Here is a 22,911-nt window from a genome sequence, read left to right as displayed (position 1 = left end):
TAGTCAGCACAAAGAGTGAGAGGAATGGCTGGAAAGCAATAGGTGGATCCTGGTGAAGGGGGCTGATAGACAGGTTGAGGAGGGATGTGTGCAAATAGTGACAGGCTGATGGCTGCTAGGTGGAGGCGACAAAGTGCTGAAAAATGATGGAATCTGACAGGAGAGGAAGGTGGAACATAGAATCAAATGGGAGAAATGGGAGAGTGTGAACAGTGGAGCGAGTTGTCCTCCAATTCCATCTGCCCATCACCACCACACTCTTTCCATTCCAGTGGGAGGAAGGTGTGGGTGATGGGAAGATGGAATTGGAGGAGCTGGAGGAAGACACAGAACGATGGGGGCCAGTGGTGGGTGTAGGAGGAACTGGGATAGGGAAAAAAGGGAACAGATGGAGAGCAGAAATCCTGAGATTGGAAACAGAGTTGAGAGTTACACTGCTCTCCCTACACATACATTTGTGTAACCTATGGCACTAAAAGTGGTGAGCAAATAGTCAGAGGCAGACCATTATTTTCTAACAACAAAAAAGGTGATCAGTCCTCATACTCAATTTGGGAAGGTTTGGTAACTGGGAAAGATTGACATTTCCCTATTCTGGTTTTTGGTATCAGGTGACAACTGTACAACAGTTCTCAAAGGTATTGCAAACCGACACCCTTAAAGCCAATTTTCAATATTTGTAATATGTAACTTCCTTTAAATAATATTTGCTCAGAGTACCTCTAGCAATAAGATAAACACAGAGGTATTTGTGAGAATTAATCACAGCACATCTAGAATGGTGCAACACAAGAAACTAGAGAAACTCATGTCAGGCAGCATCTATGGAGGGAAAGAGACAGTCAAAGTTTTGGGTCAAGACCGTCATCAGGATTGGAAGGAGGAGAGACAGACGCTATGAAAATGTGGAGAGAAGGGGCAGAGCAGGGATTGACTCACGTTCGGTGAACTCAAATGAAAGGGTTATGGGCAAGGATGGGGAAGAGTGGCAGGTGGTAGCAGGAAGTGCCAAAGGGCAGAAGAAGTTGAAATCTGAGAGGACAGTGAAGCATGGAATAAAGGGAGGGGAGAACTGGTGGGAGGAGTGTTGGGTGAACGACAGATTGAGAGAGTGGGGTTAAGTAACGATATGGTGATATGGGCCAGTGGGAGAAGGGGTAAAGGGGGCAGAGGGGAGTGGTTACCAGAAGTTGGAGAAATCAATGTTTATGCCATCATGTTGGAGACTACTAAGGCAGAATAAGAGGAGGGGTTGTTCCTCGAATATGTATTGAGCCTCAACTTAGCAAGTAGTGGAGGGTGTGGACAGACACGTCGGTGTGAGAATGGGAAGTAGAAGTAAAATGGCTGGCCGCTGGATGATCCTGGCTGGTACACTGGACAGACTTAAGTGATCCTTCAACCTACATGAGGTTTCACCAACGCAAAGAGGGCCACACCAGGTGCACCATATGCAATAAATGATTGGTTGTCCGTTGTATCTGACAATGTCAGATTTGTGCAATTCTTCTTCTAACTGATCCGAACCACAATAAATAATGCCAATGAATTCAGAAGTGAAGGACTGCCTCACTTGGAAGGATTGTTTAGGGCCCTAAATGGTGGAGAGGGAGGAGCTGGAGGGGCAGGCATGGCTACAGGGATAAGTGGCTGCAAAGAGAAGTGGGGAGGGCTAGCAGACAAGAAGTCACAGAGAGTGGTCCCTGTGTGAAAGCAGATAGGGGATGGTAAGGGGAGGTTATGCCTGTTGGCGGGATCCTGTGGGAAGTGGCAGAAGTTACGTAGAATGATATGCTGGCTGCGCAGGCGTATGGGGTGAAAAGTAAGGAGCAGGGGAACTCCATCCCTGTTGCATTTGGCAGGAAAGAGGGGGAGAGGGTAGATGCATGGGAAATAGAAAAAATGTGGGTGAGGGCTCCATTGGTAGCAGTGGAAGTACAAACCTGTTTTTTGAAAGAAAAGAGGACATCGGGTATATCCTGGAATAGAAAGCCTCATAATGAGAACAGAGGGAAGAGAGGACCAAGAAATGGCAGGTGAGGGTGCGTCCAGGTGAGGGTGGGGGCGGGGGGAGTCGGAGAGTGGGACTGATGCAAGAAGCTGGGAGGCGATAAATGGAAGTGATAAAGGTTGCAGAAGATGGAGATGATACTGAGCCTTTATAGGACACTAGTCAGGCCGCACTTGGAATATTGTCATCCATATCTCAGATAGGATGTGTTGTCATTGGAGAGAGTCCAAAGGAGGTTCACAAGGATGATTGCGGGAATGAAGGGGTTAACATATGAGGAGTGTTTAGTAGCTTTGGACCTGTACTCACTGGAATTTGAAAGAATTTGGGGGTATCTCATTGAAACCTACTGAACATTGAAAGGTTTCCAGAACTAGAGGGCATAGCCTCAAGATTCAGGGGTGACCCTTTAGAACAGAGGTAAAGAAGAATTTTTTAGCCAGAACAGTAATCCGTGGAATGCTCAGCCACAGACTACGGTAAAGGCTAAGTCCGTGCGTACATTTAAGGCGGAAGCTAATCATTTCCTGATCAGTCAGGGCATCAACGGGTATGGCGAGAAGCTGTGAGGTGGTAGACGGAAGTGACAAAGGTTGCAGAAGATGGAGAGTAGGAATGGCAGCGCAGACTTGATGGGCTGAATGGTCTAATTCTGCTCCTGCTCCTATGTCTCATGAACTAATCTAATAAAGCTGGCTGAATTCTTCCAGTATTTTGTCTGTTGCTCGAGATTTCCAGCATCTGCAGTCTCTTGTGTTTACACCTAGAATGGCAGTTTTTCCTGGGATAATGATCTCACCTCAACAACTGGGGAATTAAGTAACATCTGGAATAAAATGCTATTATTAGTAATGATGACTATCAAACTACCGTGTTTTCTTAAAAATCACTCAGCTCATAATGTTAACTATTTAATGATCAATTATCTATTTAACATGTATCCATTATTTGCATTTAACTACAGATTATTGTTAGATTATGTTTGATTGTGCGGGTCTGTTTCTAACACTGGATGTTAATATCTATTGCAGCCTTACCAGTGTTTGCTTGGCAACAGCAGACAGATTGGGCGGTGCTTTCATTTCCTTTCCAGTCTTTCAGTCATCAGGCAGCATCTCTGATTCAGCCGCCCCTAGAGCTGATGGTTTACAAAGTGGACGAGGAAAGATCAGATGCAGGAATTAGCAGAACATACATGCATTTGAAGCTCAATTTATTGCAGAAATCAAACATTATTGCTTCAAGCAAGGCACCCTACAGGTGGGGAAGGAATTAGACATCCCCCATCACAGAGTCAACTACCATACACATCACACAATGGAACAAAATACTCACAGTAATTCAGGAGTTATTGAAAGTTGTTGTACGATGGTGTTCCAATAGGATATGTTAGCCCAGTGTACAATGAATCCAATGTCTCTGTGAAAGCATCTCTCCATAATTTAACTTCCCTAAATCATTTACTACGTGAGCTAATTTTTTAGAATAGAATCACACAGCTTAAACAGCTGTGTAAAATCTATTTTGCCCCCGAAGCTTCGATTTCCACAAATCCCATTTTATTGTCTCCACATTTTCATCACCCTCTCTAAATTCTATCACTCACCTACACACTAGGGACAATCCACAGCAGCCAATTAACACATCAACCCACACGTATTTGGGACGTGGGAGAAATCCCACATAGTCACTGGAAGAACATTCAGACTCCAGACAGCAGAGCGTGCAAGTCTGCAAATCCGGCTAACAATCATAGGCTGGATCCACCGATCAGGCTTTTCCCCCAAGAGTTAGGAGAGTAACATAAACATCAGCCTCCAAAGATGGAGCAATTGGCATGCTGGATGCAGAAAATAGCTATTCCGTACACAAAATACATTCTGTCTAAGAATCTTAGAAAGAAATACACAGAAAGCATTCAACTAGTTCCAGATCTCTGACTTCAGATGGAATTGGAACTGTCTATTGGCTTGAACAGGGTAGTGGCTGGAAGATGACAGGAAGAATGGATCATGGAAAATTACATTAGTGGCATCGCCACATTTGTATTCGTGACACAGATTGTTGGTTAATTTTTAAATGTCTTTGCTAAAGGGGTGGAGAGTTAAAACTATTTGAATATGTTTGCTGAGTGTTGTTAGGTGATGTGGCAAAACAGTAAACATGGCTACAGAGGTTGCAGATCTACATTTTCAAATTAACAAAGTAAGGAAAATGGTGGCAGATGGACTTGCATGAAAAAATGTGCGAAACCATCAAAGGTAGACCAGAAACAAATCAGAATGTTATTCAAATAGTTAAAAACTAGAATCAGATTTAATATCACTGGCACACATCTTGGAATTTGTTGTTCTGTGGCAGCAGTACACTGCGATACAAAATAATAAAAAGCTATAAATTACATTGAGCATATATTTTAAAAAATAAATAAGTAGTGCAAAAGGAGAGGAAAAAGCAGCGAGCTTGTGTTCACGGATTCATCGTCCGTTCAGAAATCTGCTCAATACTGGTCCCATCAACTTCACTGTGTTCATTTTTGACCAATGCAAGTTATAAAGTTGCATGGGCCTCAGGGGCAAGCAAATCGTTGCACTGAAGATTCACCAGCAGATATGACTAAAAGTGTTAAACTATAAGGTTTGTTTGCAAAGAAAAATAAGAGAGATTAAAGGGTGACAATCTAGGACATACAAGATGATTGATTAAAGGGTTCTTTAGGATAGATCATGGTAAACTATTTCTTCTAGTGTGAAAGTTTGGGACAAAGGAGCATAGAATTAAGTGAAAACTTGGCCATTCAGAGATGATGCCAGGAAGTGCTTCTCGTGCAAAGAATAAGAGAACTCTGGAATTCTTCCAAAGAGCTGTCGTGGCTGGCAGTCAACTTCAAAATAAGAGCTTGTTAGGTAAAGAGTATTAAGGCTTAGAAAACCAAAATAAGGCAACAGAGTGGAAATAAAGGGAAGCAATCATTGACAAAACTTGTTGGAGGAGCCAATTGTTTCGCATCTATTCATATAATCAGTTGTCTTAAAAAGAGCACAGGATACAAAGGTATGGTACATGTAATGCCACAGGTTCTTGTATGATACAAACTTTGGAAGGTCACATTATTTCTTCCCCAGATTAACAACTGGTTTCATATGCCCTCTGATATTCTGTTCCATTGAAGCCAAAATTGGACATGCTTTATAAAACAGCCTACCCAATTACAATTATCCATTAAGCACTAGCCCCACCCCAGGACGATTTCAATATTGGCCTAATGAAACCACCTTCTTCCCATAAAAAAGACAAAAGCATTAAGAGAGAAAGTTGGAACTGGTCACATGCTTGAATTAGGCCAACTTCTATAACCAAACCGCTCCTATCCCCAATTTGTATACAACATGCTTCAGCAATCTCATCTTGCCCACAGCAAAACTCACTATCTTACAGTGAGAGAGGAAAGAGGTAATAACTAAAGTTCACCATGGCCTGTGAAAGGGGGATGAAAATCATAGTCTTCCAGTTCACATCCTTTACATGGACATTTTTTTTGAAAAATGGGAATAGATGAAAATGTGGTGAATATAATTGAGTGAATATAATTGGTGAATATACTATATAATAGAGACTAAAGATGAACTGTGGTAAGAAAAAAAGCTCTGAACCATATTACAACATCTATTTGCATCATTCAATGTTTGGGTATATTCAATTTGGTCACATTAAAGTAGTGATAACTGAACCTTAAAATAATTTATCAAATGACAAACAACTTGGGTTTTGGGAAGTTTAGTTAGATGTAGATGAGCATTATACTAATAGTCTTGAGGCTTTGCCGCTGGGTTATCTCACTTGTGAAGCACTGCTGTCCTCCAGCTACATGTCCCTTTAATATTACAGCAGTAAATGAGAGGAGGTACATTAACTTACAATTGCTAGCACAGAAGACAGCTTAAACTGTTTAACATTTCAGCAGCAGACCACCGGTAAAAGATAATCGACTTGGCATGTTTCTCTCTGCCCTGCTGAGTATTTCTCGAATTTTCTGTTTTTTATTTCACATTCCCAGCATCTGCAATTATTTGCTTTTGGACTACTGATTGGATGGATTGTATTGAGATTTTCCTACCATCCCATTACAGATTGCCATATTGTCAAACCATGGAAATAAGGACTTTTACATATTCCCTTTGAAGCAATTCCCTCTCCTCACGAAATAACACAGCGCCAGGTGCACGAAAGAGAGAGCCCGTGTGGGAGGCACTCATTTGCTTAGGCCTCCGGCAGTGGGTTCTCTGCAGAAAGCATCAGGTCCTTAAATGGGCCGTTATCAATCACCACACGCGTTTGTCCCTGTTCTACCTGAGGCAGCATCCATTGAACGCACAAATCCGGGTTATCTTGCTAATAACATCAGTCCTATCAGTTAAGCATAGTATAATTAGATGAACATCAATCATATGCATTGGATCATAATGCATACAATGCCTGGCATGTTGCATCAAACACACATACATTGTATCTGTGATCAGATATAAGAATCGAAAGATTGCACTTCATATCAAATGCTGCGGTGCACCTGTGTCGCGAAAAGACTACCCGCCTGCTCCCGTACACTTACTCTGGTGCCTGCACAGAAATGGCAGGCCCGGCGCAGCTCAGCGCCGCTACCACAACACGGGACACGGCCTCCCGCCGCGGACACGTCGCACGCTGCCGCCCGTGACGTGACGTGACCCGGCCCGGCCCGGCCCGGCCCGCCGCTCACTTGCGAAACGGGACGCCGCATCAGGCGGCGGCAAATGCCCCCTCCCCCCCCCCCCCCCCCGATAAATTGTTTATAATGCTAGGGGAGAGAAATAATCTCTGTCCACTGCTGCAGACTCGTGGCCCGCATCTTGTCTATATTAGAGATCGGGAAGATTGTCACAGCACCCGTCCCCGCTCCGCCGATCACATCCACAGTCTCAGGCTGAATGAGGCTCGCAACGTCCGTGCTCTGCCTGACCTTGAGGCGAGCCCCCGAAGTCCAAGATCACTAACCTGCCCTTCTCATTTTCCCAATCTCCGCCCCCGCCTCGGTCATTCTGCCCTGCGCACCTTCTCTTTCCCCCATTCCCCCAAACCTTCAGACCTGTTTTGTCATCTTCAACTCGAACTCAGTCAATGTCCAACTCACTCATCATCCCGCTGCTCACTGCATTACTTGAGTAATGCCACCGACTTTAAAATTATCGTGTATTTTTTCAAACGGTCCATGTTTTGTCACGTTCTCTGTGACCGCCAATATTAAAATCCTTCGCATACAGAACCCTACCTTTCTTCAGTTCTGGCCTGGTGTACATACATAGCCCCTCGCATGCTGCCAGTCTCGGTACGGGGTTCAGCGGCCTCCGCTCAAGGATTACTCGCCCTTTATCCTCAATGACTGTCCTTTAAAATACAATCCTTCACTAAGCTTTTAAAATATAACAACCCCGTCTTTAGCTCAGTATCCAATTATCTGACTCTAATGACGAATTTTGATATGCTTCCTTCATTAAAAGGTGCTTATATAAATCATTTGTTGTTTACACGGACCACCACAGCAAACTGTAGAAAACGCTTGTGAGATCATAGGGCAGAATCAGCAGCCATAAATATCACCAAGGAAGATGTGTTGTTATCATTCTAGGCTAAATTTTGCTGACTTTATTGAAATTGATATAAACTTTATGCACTTTTGTGCAATTACTCATGATATCTATTCTTAGCTTTCTAAAAATGGCTTGAAATTACTGGAAACAGATTTGTGAAAAGCGAGTCATTTTCTGAAACTTGCTACGTCTAAAGGTTTCCTGTTTTAGCTCCAAATGGCGTATCAAGACGATATTTTTAAGTCAAGAAACTTAGTGAATATTCAATAATACCTGCTTTTAAGCTGCCATGTTTAAACAGCCTAATTACTATATTGATAAATTTTAGATGATATTGTGTGCAGACACGTGACAGATTTAAGACTGGGGATCTGAATTCCATTACAGCACACTGAACTCAATGTTTAGCCTCACTATTTGTGGTTTCCCTGATCCAACCATGGTGCTTTGTCTCAAAGATTCTAGAGTCTGGAAAATTGACTCTGTGAGAGAAGGGCATGGATTGGGTTGGCCTAAAACAGTGTTTCCCGACCTTTTTAGACCAACGCCCCCCCTAAAGCGCCTTCATAGTTGCCAACACCCCTGGTAGGCACAATATACTTTCCAGCACCCCCATAGTGTAAAAATATGTCTACCATATGCCAACATGAGAAAAATGATTGTGCTTTAAAAGTTTATTTGTCTTTACACCTAGCTTACACTGTACCTGTGTACGGTATAGCACCTTTGATATCAATATTATCCTTGAGCTTCATGGTTTTTAGCAAGAATTTAAATATCTGGTTCAAGTTGCAATAGCAAAAGCCTTAAGTTACCACACTAATGTCCAAGTGGTTTCTGTTTTTGAGAGTATGTGGTTCACTGCACTGGAGCCTCTTTCAACAAAGTGGGAGGATGGAAATGTAATGAAGAGCAGTTTGGCTCTTCTCCAAAGACCAGGAAACTTTGTATCACAGTGTAGCCACATACCACAAAAACCAACATTTTTGAAAAGCATTTTTGCTTCTTCATCGTTCTGAACTTAAATAATTTCTTCTTGCAAACTCTCTTCCTGTTCTTCCACCTTGCAAAGAAATGGGTTAATTACCCAGTCCGGAATTTCCAGATCATTCAAATCCTTGAATCAATGTTTTGCTTGTATATTTCCAATTTTTCAATAAAGGTGGACACTGTACTTTTTACCTGGATTAAATTGAAATTCTCACAAAATTTCATATTTAGAATGTTAATTTTTTTATACAGATCATCTAGGTATGCCACACCACGTAGAAGTTCAATCTTGTTTCCTAAGCTCTTGTTGACATTGACCAAAAATTCAACCACAGTGTCAAAAAGATCAAAGAAGTGTGTTAAGCAGTAGCCTTTTGACAGCCAATGCACTTCAGTGTGAAGAAGCAAGCATTCAAACTCTTCATCATTATCTTGGCATAACTGGTGAAATATTGTGCTATTTAATGGATGAGCTTTAATTTTGTTGATAGCGGATATTACGAGAGTCACGCTTGAAACAAGTCACTGGCTAAGATTTTTGGCTGTGAGATGTTGATGATGAATTACACAATGGATTGCAAACCAGACTTGGAATTTCTTTTCTCATAAATGCCACTAAACCAGCATGACGACCTGTCATACATGGTGCTCCATCTGTTGCACAAGAGATCCTGTTCCTAATTGGAATACTTCTATCCTCAATATACATTTGAGCTCATTGGGGACTGATTCTCCATTGATATTTGTTTTTAACTTTTTACAAAAGAGGATCTCTTCATAAGCTCTTCCATTTTTTGATATAAATTATACACATGCCATTAGAAATGCCTTGCTGTCTTGCACAGTTAACTCATTCAGTTGTGACCCAAATTCTGTTTTTTTTTTTTGTAGCTCTGTGCATAGTTGATACTCTATGTCTTCATTCATTTCACTAATACGACGAGCTACAGTGTTATGACTCAGAGGAATTTATTTTAAAATACTGGTATCCATTTTGAGAACAGTAGTGAGCACTTCTGATACAGCAGGCATTGTTAATCTTTCACCAATTGCATGAGCTTTTCCACACTTTGCTGTATGTATTTATCTGTCATTAGTGGGGTTAAAATAAAAGACTAACACAAACTGGAAATACCTATCGGATGTTGACGACAGTGGTGAGTTGACACTGATGGAATGATGGTAGTGACACGTGAAGGAATGGCGGTGGCAAAGATGAAGACGATCACAACAGTGAAAATTACATTGACAAGGATTTCATGGTACTACTGGGTCTCAGTCACAACAGAAATTCCTCTCTTACGTCATCCAAATACATCACTCCAGAAGCTCATTTACAGCAAGCAGACAAGCTTCATGCCTATTTACCTCCAATTAGCTGCCTAGTGTTTACATACAGAGACACAGGGCACTGCAATCTGTAGCAGTATGCAAAGGCTCAGCTTTGGGCCCCATCGGACATTCAGCTCTCACTTGTGGCTCCAAGTAGCTGTTTGAATGCAGCAGCGGCCACACCCCAGTACAGCGCTTCGACAAGTGGTCTACACTAGATGAGGATAGCCAGTGGGCCTCATACCACTAGACTAAATGAGAGTTAAGTATCATGTACAGGCAGAAGAGATTTAGCTTAACATGGCAATGTGCTCAGCACAGACATGGTGGGATCAAGGACCTGCTCTTGTGCTGTGTTTTCTATGTTCTATAAAGCTTGAGTTCAAAGAGCTAAATTCCAGAGATGCTCTGGGGGAGACCTGGAGAAAGTAGGCATAGAGGGAATAAAGACACTCCAGTGGTTGGAGTGGTTGGGTTGTGTTGGAGGCCCACCTCAATCTCAAAACATGAGAAGTCCTCATGATAATCTCATTCCCAACTACCATCAGTTTTATTTACAGATCCTCCAGAAATTAAGCAAATTACTAAAGCAGCCTGCCAGAATTCAGAAATGGATCATAGGTGGCAAATGCCAACAAGAGTTAAACCACCTACCCTTCACAGTCAATGGTGTTGTCAGTGAGTCTACACCCTTGCCCATCAATACTGTAGAGTGACCAGAAACTCATCTGGACGGGCTACATAAATATTTCACTGCAAAAGCAGGTCAGGAGCTTGGTATCTGTGGTGAATGTTCAGTTCCCACCCCAGCTCCCCAAAATTGTTCTATAAAGCAAATGTTTTGAGGGCCATATAATATCTTCAATTGTCTGGATGACTGAAGCTCCAACAACAATCCTGAAGCTTAATATCATCCATGGAAATGTGCCACTTGACTGACACTCAATCCATCATCCCAAATATTCATTTCCAACATCTCTGTGGTTGCAGTATGTACCATCTATAGAATGCATTGTAGCAACTCAACAAGAAGAGGGCATGTCCAAAAAAAAAGACAAAGACAACAGGTGCAAGGGATCACCACCACTTGCAGTTTCCCTCCATCCAGCCTTCCCAGCACATCTTCAAAGGCGATGCCTCAAAAAGCTGGCATCTGTCATTAAAGTTCCCCATCATGCAAGACATGCCCTCTTCTCATTGCTACCATTGAGGAGGTAAAGGAGACTGAAGGCAGGCAGGCAGGCAGGCAGACACACACACACACACACACACACACACACACACACACACACACACACACACACACACACACACACACACACACACACACACACACACACACACACACACACACACACACACTTACTTTACGAACAGCATCTTCCCCTCTGCCTGAATGGATAATGGGTTCATTATCATATACACTACTTCACTGTTTTTTTTCTTTTTGCACTGCTAATTTAATTTATTTTTATATATATTTCTTATTATAATTTATACTTAAAAAAATTATTATGTATTGCAAGGTCCATTAAGGTTGATATAGCTGTGGTTGGTTGTGGGGATAAACTCCCACTCACTGCCTATTAAATGCTCCCAATGACGACAAACAGGTCCAGCTCATGGTCTTCACGTGTGGCTTAGATGCTAAGCCTGGGAGAACCATTTCTATTGCCAGGAGAAGGAACAAAGGCGGGTTACTGGCTCCTTAAAACCAGTCACTTCAGGCAGATGGGGCTCAGTAACCATGGCTCACTGAGGAGAAGGAAAACTCTGATCTCAAACCTCCGCTGCCTTGCTACTAGACCCACTCTTGGGGAAGGCTTTGGAAGTAAACCCTGAGGAAAAATCTGGAGCTCGAGTCCCTAAGGCAGTCCTATGTTGAGTTCAACACTCAGAGGCAACTCCTGGTATGCCACTATTGCCAAACTATATCGGTCTCTGCCGTTCCTTTCGATTCATCAGCTGCGTGGAGAGGGGAAGCCTGCTACAAGGGCAACAGCTTGCTCTCCATATCATACTGCCCTGGCTTGCATATCATGTAGACAGCAACATCCATGGTTGACCCTGGTCGACAGAGGGCCTCATGTATTGCAAAGTACAGCTGCTGCGAAACAAATTTCACAACATATGCCAGCGATATTAAACCTAATTCCGATTTTGATTCCAAGCTGTACACTATATTGACACATAAATATACAATACCATTCCCTCATTACTGCTGCATCTAACTCTTAGCATCCCCATCCACTGTACTGCAGGACATACTGGGAAAATAAGCAACTTAAAATGATGGCTCACCATCATATTCTCAAGGTAACTTGTCAGTAAAACAGGCTGATATGCTAGAACATATCAATCAGAATAAAGAGGAGGTGCTAGAATTTTTGAAAAACTTTAGGATAAATAGGTCCCCGGGGCTGGATGGGATATGCCCCAGGTTACTAGGAGAGGCAAGGAAAGAGATTGTTGAGCCTTTGGCGATTACCTTTGCATCCTCACTGGCCACAGGATAGTAGATTGAAGGTTATCCTTTTGTTCGAGGAGCAGGGATAATCCTGTGAATTACAGAGCTGCAATTCAGGCCAAATTATTGGAGAAGATTTACAAGCATTTGGAGAAACATAGTCTGATAAGGGATAGTCAGCATGGCTTTGAGAGGTCATGAGCCTGATTGAATTCTTTGTGGATGTGACAATGCACATTGATGGAGACAGTGTAGTATATGGATTTTGCTAAAACATTTGATAAGGTTCCCCATGGTAGACTCATTCAAAAAGTCAAGTGGCATGGGATCTGGGGAAATTTGGCTGTGTAGATTCAGAATCGACTTGCCCATCAAGGTTTTATATGGTTGTAGAGAGCATATTCTGCATGGAGGTCAATGACCAGTAATGTTCCACAGGAATGTGCTTTGTGATTTTTATAAATGACTTGGACGAGGAAGTGGAAAAGTAGGTTAGTAAGTTTACAGAAACAGAAAGGTTGCCGGAATTGTGGATAGTGCAGAAGGTTGTCATAGATTACAACAGGACGTTGATAGGATCCAGAGCTGGGCTGAAATGTAGCAAATGAAGTTCCACTCAGAACTCCAACTCAAAAAAGTGTTAAGTGATTTACTTTGTTAAGTCAAATTTGAAGGCAGAATACAGGATTAACTGCAGCACTCTTACAGTGTGGAGGAATGGAGGGGTCTTGAGGTCCATGTCCATAGATCCTTCAAAGTTGCCATGCAAGTTGATATGGTTGTTAAGAATATGTATGGAGTTTTGGCTTTCATTATTTGGGGATTGAGTTTAAGAGCTGTGAATTAATGTTGCAGCTCTGTAAAACCCTCGTGAAACCACACTTGGAATATTGTGTTCAGTTCTGATCATCCCATTTTAGGAAGGATATAGAAGATTTAGAGGGGGTGCAAACGAGATTTACCAGGATGCTGCCTGGATTAGAGAACATGTCTTATGAGGAGAGATTGAGAGAACCAGGGCTTTTCTCTCTGGAGTGAAGGAGGATAAGAGGTGAGTTGATCAGACAGAGATCGAGTGAATAATCAGAGACTTGGGTGGAAATGGCTAAGAACAGGGGTCATAAGTTTAAGCTGATTGCAGAAAAGTTGTTTTAAACACAGAGTGATGGTGGTAGAGGCAAATACATTTTTAAAAAACTCTTAGATAGCCACATAGAAGGCAGAGAAATGGAGTGCTATATAGGACGTAAGGGTTAGTTTGATCTTAGACTAGGTTTAAAAGTTTGGCACAACATCATGGGATGAAAGGTCAGTACTATGCTGTTGTGCCCCATGTTCTATCCTGCAAATTGATCTGTAAAATTGGAAGTAAGGAACATCATACATGTCCCTTTACCAAGGCACTTGTTACAAGTGTCAGAAAGATGTAAACAAGTAAGATGCATCATCTGGTTTTGGCTCAGTGGAAAGTATTTTGGCTATGAGCAGAATGTTATCCTTTGAAATCCTGCTTGTGCAGAAAACTTAGATTGACTTCCCTCTCTTCTCTCAGTGCGGTACAGATGAAGTGTTGCACTGGTGGAGCTGCATTTTCAAATAACACCAAGGATCTCTTAGCTCTTCCAAAGACCTCAGCTCATCCTTTGAGCAACAGGAGAGTTCTCGCTGAAGCTCTGACCAATATTTATCTCATGACTAATCAATATCATTATCACATTCATGTGCACAAATTAATGGCCACATTTCCTACAGCAGTGACTGCAATTACTCTACTCGGAAGCATCTGGGTTATCCTGAAAGGTACAATATAGATGCAAAGATGTGCTTCATAGTTGAACCACTATGAAAGAAGGAAACTCACCTCTTACAAGGCTGGATGCTGGACATCTTCCCTACCACCTACCCATACCCTCCATACCACACAACAACCCCATCTCAAGTGCTATTTCACTTGTAAAGTGATTTTTAATTTTTTTTTGCATTGCCAGCTGCAGATGATAGCACTACTGATCTGGTTACAAGCCAACCAATTACTGTACTTTTCCACAGAGCCCATCTGCCTTCTCCTAGTGTTCACTGCAGTGATCCATTTATCCACTGTTCCACAAACTGACAATTTATTAACGGCAGGCTGCCCACAGCGTGGACTCTGCAGATGATTTTATTGGGGTCAAGTTATGTGAACTTTGCTGGCAATATATTGTACAGAGTGCAACCCATCCATTAAGAGCTGCTTCATGCTTAACAAACATCACAAACATAAAACACTGCAGATTTAAAAATAAGTTGCTTAGTATTTAACAAACCACAGATATGTTCTTTAAAATTTAAGGTAGTTGCAGTCTAATGTTGCACTACAGAAATTCCTAATATTTGAGGTTTCTAGGTCACAATGTAGCAATGTCTCCCATTGCCCTGTGGGTCACCTAATCCATCAGAGATATGTTGCAATCGTGCTTATCAAGGGTTCTTTTTCCTAGTGTGAAGCTGCCAATTTAAAATTGGAATGCCGCTTGTCATAATGATAAGATTAAATTCCTGTATCTATTAATCTGTGGCTTGGTAGGTAGTAACATGCAGTAGAAAACCATGGTTTCAAGTCAGAAATTTGAACACTAAGTCTCACTGCAGAATTAAAAGGGCTCCGCATTGTTAAAGGTACCGTACTGCAGACGTATTTTACATTAAGATCTTAACTACATAGAACTTCAAAGATACCGTTTGGAAGAAGAAAAAAGCAGAGTGCTTTCCTTAGTGTTTAGATTGATCACTTGTTTTTAATCACATTATTCTTTGTGGAAGTGCTTGCTCAGAAATTGGCTGCCATGATTCCCACAAAACAAATTCAAAATTACTTCATTGGCTGGCAAGCGTTTTGAGTCATCATCCAAAGTCCTGCAGGTTAGCAAGCATTTATTTTATTAATACTTGCATACTGAAAGGCTCAAACATGACACAGATACTTCAAAAACAAAATACTGCAGAAGCTGGGAACTTAAATAGAAAATCTTAGTAGACTATGCAACGTACATAGAGGAAGAAGTGAAGTTAATGTACAGACTGTTAAATTTTATTGAAAGTTCTTCAATTTTTATAAAATGAATCCCCAAGCAACTCTTCAATTTAAGTCCGTTAGGCCAACTCTACTTGGGAGTAGAGTAGATTTGGATTGAAGCCAAGAGAAGAAAGCAAGGCAAGGAAAGAATAGCTATCTAGAACAACACAAAAAGCCAGAAAACCTCAGCAGGTCAGGCAGCATCTGTGAAGGGAAATGGACAGTTCACATTTTTGAACCTGCTGAGTTTCCCCAGTTCAGATTTCCAGCATGTCCAGTCTCTCGTTTCCACAAATGGCTGGCTCCTGTAATTTAAAGTTTCCAAAAAATAATAATGTAATGGTTGGATGTATCATTTTTATTTGAATCGTTTAATATGACTATTATACATATGCCACTTTTTTTCAAGATTTCACTTTCGCTAGGAGTTGTGAGCTGAGGACATGCCTGTTAGAATAAAAGACAGCAGCTGAATACTTATATTGAGAGGCAGAACCACCTCTTTATTGTGGGGGGGGGGGCAGAGGTTAAAGTGTGAAAGACAAAGCAGAAGCCAAAAGAAAACACTATTTTAAGAGACTCATGGATAGGTACATGGAGCTCAGAAAAATAGAGGGCTATGGGTAACCCCAGGTAATTTCTAAGGTTAGGACATGCTCGGCACAGCTACGTGGGCCGAAGGGCCTGTATTGTGCTGTAGGTTTTCTATGTTTCTATCATACTATTATATCTTTCTGCACTAAAACTCTCAGTAAAATTGGATGGTTAAAAAAACACTGATCTCATCTTCTGCAGTGTATAAATTATTTTGTACAGCAAGAACAAATTACTGAGCTGGCTCCAAAATAACATTCCTGGTGATGGAGTTTGGAATTGGATCAGTACTCTGTTGCAGATCTGATACTGCTGAGCCAAAGTATGTCTGCAAGACTCTACCTGATTCACTAATAGAACTTGGACAGACTTGGGGCTGGGATTATTATTTTTTTAAACTTGAGCACCTGGTATAGCCCGAAATGTCAACTGCTTACTTTTTGCCACAGATGCTGCTTGACCTGTTGAGTTCCTCCAGCATTTTGTGTGTTGCTTTAGACTTACTGCATTTGCAGATTTTCTCATGTTAGCAATAAAACTTGCATGGTTAATATACTCCAGAGTTTAAGAAAGTGATTTCAAAGGTTCAAAGTTTCATTAATTATCAAAGTATACAACTCTGAAATGCTCCTTCTCCAGATAGCCCCGAAACCAATAAAGAAAAGAATGGCAGCACAATCATCAACCCCCAATTCACTCCTCCCTGCACAAAAATAAATGAACAAAAATGGAACAGGCATGTTGACCCCCAAATCCCCCTCCCCTACACACAAAACAAAAATGAGAAAATACAAAATACAAATACAAAAATACCATAAGACTGAAGAAAGTCCACAGGCCAAGTCCACAACCAAAATGCAGAAACCTGGGCAATTCTCTGTCGCAGAGTGATGTCACCAGACAGTTTCCCCACTCTGTAGCAGAGCAATGTCACCAGTGATAAAAAGACAGTCTTCCCTCTCCATAGCAGAGAGATCTCACCAACGATAAAAAGGCAGGCAGCCGGCATTTCAATCTCCCTTATCACTTTAATCGGTGATGCACCAGCAATAACTCTCCGAGATGTGAGGTGAGATATCGGCTTTTATTGGCTGGAAGAAAGAACAAGCAGCAATTGACCACCACAGAACATCCTGGAGACTGAGGCCAGGGCTCAGGCTCCAATCGCCTTTATACCGGGGTCCGTGGGAGGAGCCACAGGAGCAGTCAGCGGGGGGGGGGGGCGTGTCCAGACAGGTATATGTAGTTCACCACATTTGGCAAATAATGGAAGCTTTAATTGATGAAACAGAGTCAGACATTGGCTCACAGTCTTCTCACCACGAGGTTCCCACATGCTGCCTCTGCCTCCTGGAATTCCCTCAGAGACTGCAGAGTGCTGAAACACCCAGACAATCTCCAAACTGCAAATCACAGGCTCCAGCAGTTCCAGAATCACATTCAAGATGAAAAACAAACATAAGATTGTGAATTAAAAGCAGTATATTCAGCTGTATGAAGCTGAGACAATGGTAGTGAATCTTACACTTTTCAGAATGAGCAACTACATTTTTAAATCACGTAGGCATTACAGCAGAATTTAGCATTAGTAATTTAGTCTATGACTGTGGCAAATGGTCCGATCTTCTGCTGAATTATGAAGTGTCACCAGTTGATTCCAGCATGGCAGTACAGATTTATCCTTTTGGATACTAATGACTCTGGTATTGAATGTTGTGCCTGGAACAAAAAACCTAAAGTGGTCTGCAAGACACTGATCAAGTAATCTAGTCCTGGAAAACTAATTGTTTAAGAGGTGAACTTCATTTTTACATTGAAGCAAACTGAAAAAAAAAGTAGACCCATGCTCTAATGAGAGAGGCTCTCTACACTACTGACATTGGAGTAGTGTTGTAAATGGTCTGTGAAACGTTGAGGCAGTTGAAATCGGCAAGTCTAAAGAATATAAAATAGATTTCCTGTCATTCACAATCAGCTGCCATTCAATTTAAAGCTGTGTGAAACACTCAGACTTTTCAATAATAATGCTTTACTGAATATTAAGTGCTTTACAGTTTTTCACAACATCAAATGGCAATGCAAATGTTCTCTAATTTAGTATTTGTCAAAGCAATAGCATGTAGGTAAATTTCCAATTTATGTACTGTGTCTTCTAGCTGCATAATAACTATCAATTAACCTGCTGTCTTCAATGCATTCTATGACACCCACGCCATTCTAAAACATGATGCCTTTCAAGGAGTGACTTCATGCTGAATGACTGTGCTGTGCCAAGGGCCAGGCAGCTAGAACGGTTTCTCTTGCAGAGGATCAAATGTTCATCCAAGCATGAGCATCACCGGAAATGTAACTAACAGGCGTTATGCATAGCTGCTCTCATAACATAAGGAACCAATTGGTGGAATCACTGTTATCACAGGGAACAACCTGCAACTGTATTCCAAACCACAGAATTAAATATCAATTCAGTATTCAAGGTGTGTGTGATGTTATATAGAATGAGCGACATAGTGGAGATGATGAGAACTGCTGTCACAGTTTCAGTGAGCGGGGTTCAATCCTCACCTCCAGAGCTTTATGCTTCTTTTTGTGATAAACGGAATTAAACGAATGAACTCTATTCAGGCTTCCAGCTGGATACAGGTATTGATTATAACCAATGTTTCAATGACAAACTCTGCTATGTTCATCAGGGATGATGCCTGAGCATGTCTAGTCCAGTGGTATTTATACCCCGTAGTCTGTCCCTCCTGATTGGTTAGTCCTTATCCAATTAGGTTTCTGCCCTCCCACCTTGCTTACAATTGAATTCCAGTTCTTACTTAGAGCGAGAACTTTGCTTTTGTTAAAATTGTTCTCCTCTTGTTTCATTTCAATGGTTTCCTTTACCAGACGGTCCCAAAAACCATTGGTGTGGCACTACAGTTTGTGGCGAAGTCATTGCGAATGCAGTGTTCTGCTATCACCAGTTTCCCTGGGTAACACAAATGGATACACCTCCTGTGCTCCTTGATGCGGGTTTCCACAGTGTAACCCGCCTGGCCGACATACACTCCTCTGCATTCACAGGGAATCCTGTAAATGCCAGCCACCCTGAGTCCCAGGTCATCTTTGACCTGCATAAGCTGTGTGACGTGAGCTTCTTTATGGGTTCTAGTGATCCTTAAAGAAACAGTGGAAATATAGGGAAGACAGGTGGTAGCGACAGGTTCCTCCTGGTTGTTAGGTTTCCTGGCTTTTCCATCAGCCTTTTAAGGACCTGATTGATTTCCTTTTACCTTGTAGCCATTCTGTAGGAAAGTCATGCATTATCGTCTTATTTCCTCTGGGAGACTGAATTAAAGTTTACAGAATTTCTAAGCTTCACTTCCATTTTAGTTTACCTTTAATTTTTCCAATGATATGATGAACTTTTGAAAATTTAAACTTTTGACCGTCACTAGATCAGTTGAACAAATGTATCAGACTTTGTTACAAAAGCAAATTGATAATGCAACTGCAATTAGTGCCAAACTAAATGCAGAAAAAAGAATGATGTAATAGAATTGGTGGTCAAGAGAAGGTTAAACCGGAATGCAAGGTAGGCACAGACTTGTGCAGCTGCATTCTACTGGTCGTTTGTACTCTCTCCTTATAGCTACAGCAGTACTAAATCGGTAATTGGTATGTCTGTAGTGAGATGCTGAAGATGTTCTATAGGTCAGTTGTGGAGAGCGCCCTCTTCTTTGTGGTGGCATGTTGGGGAGGAAGCATTAAGAAGAGGGACGCCTCACGTCTTAATAAGCTGGTAAGGAAGGCGGGCTCTGTCGTGGGCAAAGTACTGGAGAGTTTAACATCGGTAGCTGAGCGAAGGGCGCTGAGTAGGCTACGGTCAATTATGGATAACTCTGAACATCCTCTACATAGCACCATCCAGAGACAGAGAAGCAGATTCAGCGACAGGTTACTATCGATGCAATGCTTCTCAGACAGGATGAAGAGGTCAATACTCCCCAATGCCATTAGGCTTTACAATTCTACCGCCAGGACTTAAGAACTTTTTAAAAGCTATTATTAATGCTTTTTGAGATAGTGATTTAGATGTATATCATATTTTTTACTGAGTTAAGTATTGTATGTAATTAGTTTTGCTACAACAAGTGTGTGGGACATTGGAAAAAAGTTGAATTTCCCCATGGGGATGAATAAAGTATCTATCTATCTATCTTATTATCACGTGCATTGAGATAACAAAAAGATTTTGTTTGTGTGCCATCCAGGCAGATCATTTCATACACAAGTGCACTAAAGCAGTACAAAGCAATACAAGATAGTTAGGGAATGTGCAGTGCAGGTAAACAAATAAAGTGCAATGACCACAAGGGGATAGATTGACAGATCAGGAATTCACCGTGGTATATAAGAGGTCCATTTAACAGTCTGGGAACAAAAATAGCATTTTTGTTTAATTGCCATATTTAACAGCTTCCAAGTCTCTCGAATCTTATGCTGAATACAGCACTTAATCCAACACCTGCCCATCACCAGACATGCAGCACCAGAAATCGGCAGATCATATACTCTACTCTCAATCGGCAAATGCCACTACTGGACTTGCAAACAAGATACACTGGATACAAATGGAAAGAGAACAAGTTCAAATGTTTTGAGTATTTCCATATGTTCTGCATATTCTTGCAAGTATGTATGAAAATCAATGCTGTTCAAAGCCTGCCTCATATGCCGAGATTTTTTTCCTATAGCAAAGCATTAGAAATAAAAGCAAAGTCATTTAAATAAAAGTTGCAATCAAGACAGTACTGTACTGTTTAAGAGGCATGAGCCTACCTTAACATAAATTTCTATTGTCAGTTCATTAAACTGTAAACAAACTGTGCAAATGCAGATAATAAATAAATAGCAATAAATAACAAGCATGAAATAACAAGATCAAAGAATCCTTAAATGAGTGCAGCTACCCCTTTTGTACAAGAGTCTGGTGATTGATGGTAGTAACTGTTCTTGAACCTGGTGGTGTGAGTTCTGAGGCAGCTGTACCTTCTACCCGATGGCCACAGCAAGAAAAGAGCATGGCCTGGGTAATGAGGATCTTTGATGATGGATGCTGCTTTTCTACGGCGATGTTTCATGTAGATGTGCTCAATGGTTGGGAGGGTTTTATCTGTGATGTACTGGGCCGAATCCACTACCTTTTGTAGGACTTCCCACTCAAAGGCATTGGTGTTCCCACTCCAGGCCATTCTGCAGCTAGTCAGCACACTTCCCATCACACATCTATAGGAGTTTGCCAAGATTTTTGATGACATGCCAAATCTCCGCAGATTCCTAAGGAAGTAGAGGTGCTGTCAGCTTCCTTCGCAATTATATTTATATGATGAGTCCAGGCTAGGACCTCAGGAATTTAAAGTGTCTGACCCTCTATACCTCTGATCCTCCGATGATTACTGGCTCACTCTCCTGAAGTCTACAATCAGTTCCTTGGTCTTATTAACATTGAGTGAGAGGTTGTTGTTATGACAGCACTCAGACAAATTTTCAATCTCCCTCCTGTATGCTGACTCATCACCACCTTTGATACAGCCCCCAACAGTGGTGTCATCAGCAAACGCGTATATGGTATTGGAGCTCTTCTTAGCCACACAGTCATAGGTGTAAAGCAAGTAGAACAGGGGGCTAAGTACACATACCTGTGGTGCTCCTGTGCTGATGGAGATAGTGGAGATGTTTTTGAACATTTGAACTGACTAGGGAAATCCAATTGAGCAAGGGGCTGTTGAGGCCTAGGTCTGATTAGTTTAGAGGGGGTGACATATTAAATGCTGAGCTGTCATAGATAAAGAGCATATTGATGTAGGCATTTTTGCTGCCTAGATGCTCTGGGGTTGTGTGAAGAGCCAATGAGATAGCATCTGCTGTAGATCTGTTGCTTCGGTTGTGAATTGCAGCGGGTCCAACTCACCATTCAAACAGGAGCTGATACGTTTCAACACCAGCCTCTCAAAACACTTCATCACTGTAGATGTAAGTGCCAGTGGGTGATAGTCACTTCGACAGGTTACCACACTCTTCTTGGGCACTGGTACGATTGACGCTTGCTTGAAGCAGGCGGGTCCCACACTCTGCTGGAGTGAGAGACTGAAGATATCTGTGAGTATACCAGCCAGATGGGCAGCACAGGTCTTCAGTACTCAGCCAAGTACTCCATCCAAACTGGATGGTTTCCCTGGATTCTGTTACGAGGACCACCCCTTGTAATAATGATCAGGGAGGCAGAGAGAGAATCTGCATTTACCTCTATTGACTCAATGGAAGAACATGTGAACTTAGACCACCAATACCTGTGTGCATACTGACTAAGATTTCCCTGACCATCCATGGACAGTCAAAGAACAGAAAATATAATACCAGTTAAAAAGGAATTTCTGCTGCTGGCCACGTTTCTCATGGTCCCATTTTGAATCTCCATGTACCTGTGGGAGCATGGGGGCGCGTGATGGCTCCTCCCTGCCCTGAAGATCGAAGCAAGCCCAGAAGGTAATGAGCTCATCTGGAAGCCATGCTCTGCTGTTCCCCCATGTCTCAAGATATTACTTTGTAGGGGATTATGGCATTCAAACCCTGCTACTGCTGTCGAGTATCCCTTGTTGATTCCAGTCTAGTCCAGAATCTCCACTTCGCCCAAGAGATGGCTTTCCGGAGATCATACCAGCATCTCTTGTAGCATTCTTCATCTCCAGACTTGAATGGCTCTGATCTTGCTCACAGCAGATTCTGGATTTCATTGTTTAGCCAGAGCTTCTGATCGGGAAAACCCTGAATGATTTTGTGGGGATCCATT

The 22,911-nt window shown here is 41.9% G+C and overlaps 1 protein-coding gene across 11 annotated transcripts in view; it reads right to left on the bottom strand.

Annotated features, from left to right (window-relative positions):
- The window catches only part of pomgnt2 (protein O-linked mannose N-acetylglucosaminyltransferase 2 (beta 1,4-)), a 131,726-nt gene that overhangs the window by 104,708 nt on the left and 4,107 nt on the right, over nucleotides 1–22,911 (bottom strand). For 6 of the 11 annotated variants that reach the window (XR_012099494.1, XR_012099490.1, XR_012099496.1 and 3 more), the window contains exons 1-2: nucleotides 6,621–6,747; nucleotides 3,049–3,149 (exon numbers count right to left, since the gene is read on the bottom strand). The gene's annotated coding sequence lies outside the window, so the exon portion shown is untranslated. Of the gene's footprint in view, nucleotides 1–3,048; nucleotides 3,150–3,346; nucleotides 3,601–6,514; nucleotides 6,748–7,316; nucleotides 7,393–22,911 lie in introns of those variants that run through there. The other 5 variants (XM_073050180.1, XM_073050168.1, XM_073050170.1 and 2 more) reach the window with 5 other exon arrangements.

The sequence above is a fragment of the Hemitrygon akajei genome, chromosome 1, assembly GCF_048418815.1.
Source record: "Hemitrygon akajei chromosome 1, sHemAka1.3, whole genome shotgun sequence".
Lineage (NCBI taxonomy): Eukaryota > Metazoa > Chordata > Chondrichthyes > Myliobatiformes > Dasyatidae > Hemitrygon > Hemitrygon akajei.
Note: the sequence above shows the minus strand (reverse complement) of the source record. Positions and strands in the feature narration are given on the sequence as shown.